At 35.1% G+C, this 7,663-nt stretch overlaps 1 pseudogene; it reads left to right on the top strand.

Annotated features, from left to right (window-relative positions):
- Nucleotides 1–6,797: 6,797 nt before the first annotated feature.
- Nucleotides 6,798–7,367, top strand: LOC102769582 (annotated as a pseudogene).
- Nucleotides 7,368–7,663: the final 296 nt, after the last annotated feature.

The raw sequence follows: 7,663 nt of genomic DNA, 5'->3' as shown, positions 1-7,663 counted from the left end.
TGAATTATGTTATAGCTAAGAAGAGATGTGTAACAAAACTCATGGCACGTGGGATGATATGTAGTAACTGCATGTTCGAGTCAAGGCCATCCGCTCAGCAGGCTTCCTTCATCACTTGGTTAGTGCCCTTACTGCTAAATTAAACTGAATGTGTGTAATTTGTTTCTTAAATATTTTCTGTCACTTGTGGAATATTTTAGGAGTGAACTTGCTGGCTGTGCACTTTTTCAGCTTTAGTACAAACTGACTTTCAAACAAGTTGAATCAATGTACCTCCCACCAGCATTGTATGAGAATTTTGGTCTTTCACACATCATTGACACACTTGGTGTATTTTTTCTTCATTTTTTTCCTTTCTGGGGATCCATAGTGGTATCTTATTATGGTTTCAATTGGTATTTTTTAAAATAGAGGAACAGTATAGTAATATGAATTGAATTGGGGACAGGATATTTTGGGTATAGATTTAACAGGACTTGGAACTTGGACATGAGAGGTTGATATTAGAATAATTGAGGTTGAAGGGCAGGATAGCTGACATGATGACAATGGCATTTTTAAGGAGAGGGACATAGCCAAAGAAAAGGGTTTTGGGGAGAAGATGATGAAGACACTTGAGTTTGATATATATTTAATTCTTTACATGGGATTAGCATAGTTTTAGATTTCTTGCAAGATTACCATTCCCAGATCATTAAAAACATAGTTGTTTTTTATAAAGGGCAAGTTTAACTCATACTAGCCATTCTGTAATAATAGTAAATCATAGTATGCTTTGAAAAAGCCGCCACTATGTTCATTTTAAGAAAAAAATTTTATTTACACAAGTATGGATCCTTAAATAGTAGAGGAATTTTAAGTAATATACTGACATATTGGCTTTAGATATAAAAATTGAATTTGGTACCTTCCTCCTTCCCCCCCAAAACAATTTATTCCTATATACGACTTTTGTGTTTTAGTAACTAGGAAGATCCGCCCATGATAAAGATCTACTCTCTGAGGTATGGCTAGTTCCAAGATCTTGAAAATAGACATTTTCCCCCTACATTTGAATACTATTAGGTTAAAGAATTAAATTTAGAAATAAGTTGTGGTCCTTGTTGTTGAAAATTTTACTGGAAATTTGTCTGGAAGGTTAGAGGGTGTTTGGCTTTGTTCTTTTGTTTACCTTTTGAGTTCATACTAATACTTCCAGGCTGAATTAGTTGGGGTTGTGAGGAGGTTATAACTGGGTAACACCCCTCCCCCCAAATCCTTAGAGCATATTGCACTAAAGCAGTGGTTCTCAACCTTCTGGCCCTTTAAATGCAGTTACTCATGTTGTGACCCAATCATAAAATTTATTTTCGTTGCTACTTCATAACTGTAATGTTGCTACTGTTATGAATCATAATGTAAATATCTGATATGCAGGTTGGTCTTAGGAGACCCCTGTGAAAGGGTCGTTCGAGCGCCAAAGGGGTCGCGACCACAGGTTGAGAACCGCTGCACTAAAGGGTTATTTCTCTCTCATCATAGACCAGGGGTTTTACTTCATGTAGCTGAGACTTTTGAGATCACCAGGGAAAATGGATTAAGTGCTTGGTGTCTGGGAGCATTTACACCTCTTTAGAAAGATTCAGTCAACAACAGCTATGGAGTGTCCCCTTTCATTATTTAGTCATGGGAATAACTAATAAGAAATAATAGTTATTATTTAAGACGTATCACTTCTTTTTGGGAATGTATGCCCATAAAATCAGCTACTATTTAGAACAAGAAGGCAATGTTCTCACTTGGTGATAGTTACCAAGATGGCTTCAAGTTCCCCTTAACCTAGCTAAATTTTACACAGCTTTCTTCCTGACTCTAGGCTCCTCACTTTAGACAACTTATAGTTTTTTTCCCTCTGTCTCTTTGGGATGTACATCTTCTACAACTCAGGGTTGCCTGTCTCTAGGGATTGGAAGGCATCCTTCCGAAATGAAATAATAAATGACAGCGAAGAAGATCTGACTTTGGATGGTGTGTACACAATGCAATATACAGATGATGTGTCATAGAATTGTACACTTAAAAACCTATATAATCTTGTTAACCAAATGTCAGCCCAGTACATTTAATTTTTAAAAATATATTTTAAAAAAAGACAGTGCCCTACATCTCAATCTTTGTGGAAGGTAGGAGACTAACTCCTGTAAGTACCAAGTACAAACACAGATGGCCTAATCACCTCTGATATTCTTCAGGACTTTGTTCAACCAGCTAAACCCAACACTTAAAATTCTCATGCCTTTTGTTTCATGGGAGTTGAATTCAGTGTCTCACCCATTATGCATTAGTTTTAAATAAAGTCTTTCTTGCCTTTTTTACTCCTCCCAGTGCAATTTTTCTTTGTCAAGAGAAACCAATATGTAATTCAGAATACAATTTTCAAATGTAAGTGCTTTTTAGTCACTGTCCTAATTATCCTATAAACATTCTTATGGTGGGGTTTAGTATTTTGTGTATATTTTCTTTTTTTCTAAGAATTTTAAAATTTAAAATCATAGAAAAACACAACTTTTAAACAACAGTGGGTATTTCTTTTGAAAACATTGAGCACCATCTGTAAGTATTTTTTAAATGTTAATTTTCCTTCTCTTAGTATTACAACTCAATTCTAAAGAGATTTTCAAAGTGTGGACAAAGCTTTAATCAAAAAGGTGTTCAAATTAAGATTTTATTTATAAAAGCTAAGTTAATATTCATCCATTCCATGGGGAAATACTGATGATATGATGTTAAATAATAAGGTAAGAATTAAATGGCATAATCAGTACCAGATTGTAAACAGTGGCTATCTTTGGTTGGTTTATTATCGGTGATTTTTATTTTATTTTTATATTTTTCTGTATTTTAAAATTTAAAACCCTACTTTAAAAAAATATTATTTTAAAATGTCACCATAAAAATATTTCACTGACTGTCCTGACTTTCTAAGAGGAAAATAACCAAGAACTTTGCTTTCTGGGATCACTGGAAGTGTTTTATTATTTGTTTTTAATTTCTCTTAGGATAAATACTTTTCCAACTTCATAGGTGAAATGTTTCTCTACATTAATATTTATAAACTTTAGTGTTAGTTATAATTATCTACTTTTAAATTTTATATTCTGAGATTTTGAATTATTGAATTATTAGAGCTTTTTAAAATGTAATAAATTATTATTTGTATGAGTTAGATTTTACTTTGGGGAAAACTACTCTTTTAGTGACTCCAGAATGAACAATGCTCATCATTCGGAAGATTTTTATTGTTATATTTGTTTTTTATGGTGCAGCATCACATTCCCAAGGTGCTAAGGCCTGAGTATTTTGCCATAAAGTAATTACATATAAATTCTGATTACACACAGAGCAAGTCGCAAGCTTCCTCCACAGTCTCAGTGGGTTTATGCCCTTGACTTCTTCTTCTATGTCTGCGGTAACATTGTCCGATAGTCTAGGCCCCTTTCTTTCACAGCCTTCCTCAGCGAGGCAAGGTTGTTGACTGGCAGATTAGCTTGTTCTGATTTAAAAGGGTTGGTCTCTGGACCTGGAATGTGGCTCTCTCACTATTTGTAAGGACTGTGGCTTGGCAAAGAGGCGAACTAACCAGCACAAATAGAGTGCTTAATCTTCATTTGTCAGAGCGGTGGGTGCTCTGCTTCTTCAATTTATACAAAGAAAGTTAAACACATTTCTGCAAGATTCAATTCTACAAATTTTCTATTTTTAAGTTGTGCAAATAAATTTTTATAGTTTAGTCAGTAAGAACGATAAATAAGAAAAACAATTCAATGTTTACTTGAATCTGCTGTGGAATAACATTATTTGCCTTATGTATTATTTTTGTTCCAATTTATCTATAGTAATTACTGAGATATTACAAGATGGTCATATTAAAGTTTGTAATGAATGAAAATTAAGGATATGAAAAGTCTATGTTTTAATTAGATTTAAAGAAATTTTCTAAAAACATGTAACATTAATTCACACCTTAAAGAAGTAAAGACTAAATTCTGTCCATTAGTAAATATGCAGTTATTATACCTGTATTTGATTAAAAACTGTCATGTGTTTTTTAGATAGCTGGGTTTTTCAATTTCACTGTGAATTCCCAAAAGTGATCCTAAAAAAGCTTTTGAGTTTGAAACTACTATGTACTCTTTTTTATCTGATTAGTATAAATTTATTTTTTTTGATAAGTGATTTAATTATTTTTATCCCGGGTGACATTACTGAGGTAGTTAGATCATAGAATAATGCCTTATCGAAATCGCTTAGGTCAGATTTCAGTGTTAGAAACCAATGACCATTTGCTGAGGGCCCCCTAAGTGCACATTGCTATCCTCCTTTAAAAGAATCGGGGGGCTTTGATGCCTGACAGTACCAAAGAAAGAGGAGGCATACCCCCTAAGCTTGAGAAATATAGGTTCTTCTCAAAAGAGCTGTTCTACCTAATAAACTGAAAGATTATATAAAGGGGGTAACTCAGTTTAGCAGGAAGAAAGCAGGGCCAAAGTATTTCTTTTTTATAAAATAGTATTCTGCTTTATTACTTGTATCACTTAGGGGGCTGGCAGGAAACAAATGGCACACTTCACTCTGGTAATTAGGCTCACTTAATGAATGGACTATTTGTAATGTGTGGGCAGGATCAGGTAAATCAGGGAGGCCAACAGCTGCAGGGGATCTATAAATTCAAAGTGGCAAGCAGAAAAAGTGGTTACAGAATCCTGAGAGAGCTGTAGCTGAAGGAGAGAAGGACCAGGCAGGAGCTGTGGCAGAGAGGGGACCAGGGAATGCAATGCATACCCTCATCTCTCTTCCCTTCAATCACCTGACCAGCTACTGCTGCTTCTCATTAGTCAAACTCAAGCAGAATCCAGAAGGCAAGGCACGGAGGTCAGCTTGCCAGGCACAGAACATGATGGAGAAGGACCAAGAATATATGTGCAAGGAAAATGGAGGAGATTCAGCACCCTGTTTGGGATTTGACCATACATTTTGAGGTAGTACACATGTAGCATGTGTTTTTAGTAAATCCATGAAGTAAATAAGGTGAACTTGACACGATTAGCACATTTGACATGCAAATGAGCTAATACTAATTTGCCAAAACAATATTGGAACTATTTTAGAGTAATACCTTTAAGACAACTAAGTTGTATTTTACACACCCAATAGAATAGTACATGATTCACTAGTGAGCCTCAGTTTTCACGAGTCAGTGTGAATTTTAGCCTAAGAATCATAACATCTTGGGGGTAGACTAATGCCAAGCTCCTCAGATTCATTGGGACAGGGTTAGGTAAACTAAGTTATGCTAACACCAGGTAAGTTAGGGGTTATAGGTACATGTTTTATGCCACTCTTTTGTACCATTTCCAAGGTCAATAGCATTGTTTGCCATGCCTTAATCACTATGGAGTATTGTGTAGAAAATTCATTTCGTTTGGCTCATGTACACGTAACTAATGGCAAATTAAGTTGCACGTGGCAAAAAAATGATAAAACAAAGGAGGAAATCTTAGATTATAGAAACGAGTTGGCTATTTTCAAGAGAACTAGAGTAATACAATTACAATGTTTTCTTTAATTAAATACATTCCTTCTGTAATTTAATTTTAGTACTTCAAATTAAATGTTACTTAGTAACCATTAATTTATAGCAGCAAATGGATATTTCATTAACTGTTATGTTTTCAATATGAATAATAATTTGATTAGTAAAAGTTCATAAAATAAAGAATTATTGAGGCAACACTTAAAGCAAGATTCAGGAGAAAATACGAATCAGAAACTGTTGAATTTCTCTGAACAAGTTGATTTATCTGAATAGGAAAACATAGCACATGCCATGCAGATATTCCCGGGAAATGTACTTACTGCACATGTAATATGTTAAATTATGAACCTTCTTTTTGGTTTATGGAATCTAGTGGTATAAAACACTTTAAAATTCTACTTTAAAGTATCAAAAGCATAATTTTGTATCTTTAGAGTTAATGGTAATTTTTTTTTCTTTTTGCCTTAAATCCAAGAGGATTCTTCTATTTGGATTCCTCTTCACTTTTCTTTGAGTGCAACCAATTTATTTCTCTGTAGTTAATTCTGAACATATTTTTCTAGCTTCTTGCTTTGATTTTAGTCATAAATAACTAAATTAATGATGAATTTTTGAATCAATCATTTTTATATTTAATTTCTTGTGAACTAGTCACTATTATAATCTATCTACACGCATTTATAGATGAAACTGCAGCACCTTCTCTTCTCTGACTTGGCTTTCTATGTCCTCCTTTCCTTCTCCTAGCTACATGATTAAATTCAGATACGTTAAGAGAAATTTTAATGTGCAACTTCAAACTATTAAAATTAATAAAGTAAAATGTGGTAAGCTAAACCACCATAACATTTCTACTTTACCTTTCAAAACCCAACTTCATTCATTAAACTGCTTCTATGTAATCGGTGACTTTTTACCCAGCTCAGTCCTGATTCATTCATGTGTTTTGTAAACATCTGTTGAGAACCCACTACCTACTGAAAACTGAGCAAAGCCCTGGGAATTCAAAGAGGAATTAGATGTAGTTCTGCCCTCAGTGTCTAATGGTGGAGTTAGACATGCAAGCAAATAATTACAAGGGCATGTTTTCAGAGCCCTATCAGAGCAAGAACAAGAAACAAAGAGGTAAGATAAGGAACGTGGAGGGGTGAAATGAGATCAATTCTCACTGGAGAGCCCAGAGAAGAGTACGTTACAAAGCGGTCATAGGTGACCTCTGAAAATGGTTGTCTATTTACAAGACTCAGAAAACCCCACAAAATCACGCAAAGCAAGAGGCGCAAATCTTCCTGTTTGCTTTAAGAACACTCCTGAAACTGCCCAGCCATCAAGGGTATGCATAGTGGAAAAGCCACCAAGTCTGAAGGTTGGCACTTTAAAGAAGCAGTGTGTGCCATTCCGTCTTTGCAATGGTGGAGTTGGTAGGTGTGCCCAGGTGAAGCAGTGGGGCTGGACACAGGGTCAGTGGCCCAAAAAAGAGGCCTGAATTTTTGCTGCAGTGCTTAAAAACGCAGAGAGCAATGCTGAACTCGAGGCTTTAGTTGTAGACTCTGTGGTCATTGCGCACACTCAGATGATGCGGCACAGAACCTACAGAGCTCAGGGCGGACTAACCCATACATGAGCTCTCCCTGCCACATGGAGATGATCCTTACTGAAAAGGAGCAGATTGTTCCTAAACTAGAAGAGAAGGTTGTACAGAAGAAAAAGATATCCCACAAGAAACTGAAGAAACGAAAACTTATAGCCCGGGAGTAAATTCAGCATAAAATAAATCTCCTAAAAGTAAAAGCAGAAAAGAAAAAAAGAGTACTTGAAAGAATTCAAAATGGGTCTCAAACCTGAGTGTGTGTGTGTGTGTGTGTGTGTATGTACGTATGTGTATATGCATGCGTGTGTGCATATGTGTGTATTTTGGATTTCTTAAGGATTCCTGGACCTTTCTTTTCATTTTCTTAGGGATTAACATCCTAATTAATAGGATAATTATATTTACAGTTATACTCTTGTATAGGACTTAATAGGAATGGGGCATATTATTTAGTGAAAATATGTCTGATGTGATAGAGAAGTTGTATTTTCCTACTC

The sequence above is a fragment of the Myotis davidii genome, unplaced genomic scaffold (genome assembly GCF_000327345.1).
Source record: "Myotis davidii unplaced genomic scaffold, ASM32734v1 scaffold68, whole genome shotgun sequence".
Taxonomy (NCBI): domain Eukaryota; kingdom Metazoa; phylum Chordata; class Mammalia; order Chiroptera; family Vespertilionidae; genus Myotis; species Myotis davidii.
Note: the sequence above shows the minus strand (reverse complement) of the source record. Positions and strands in the feature narration are given on the sequence as shown.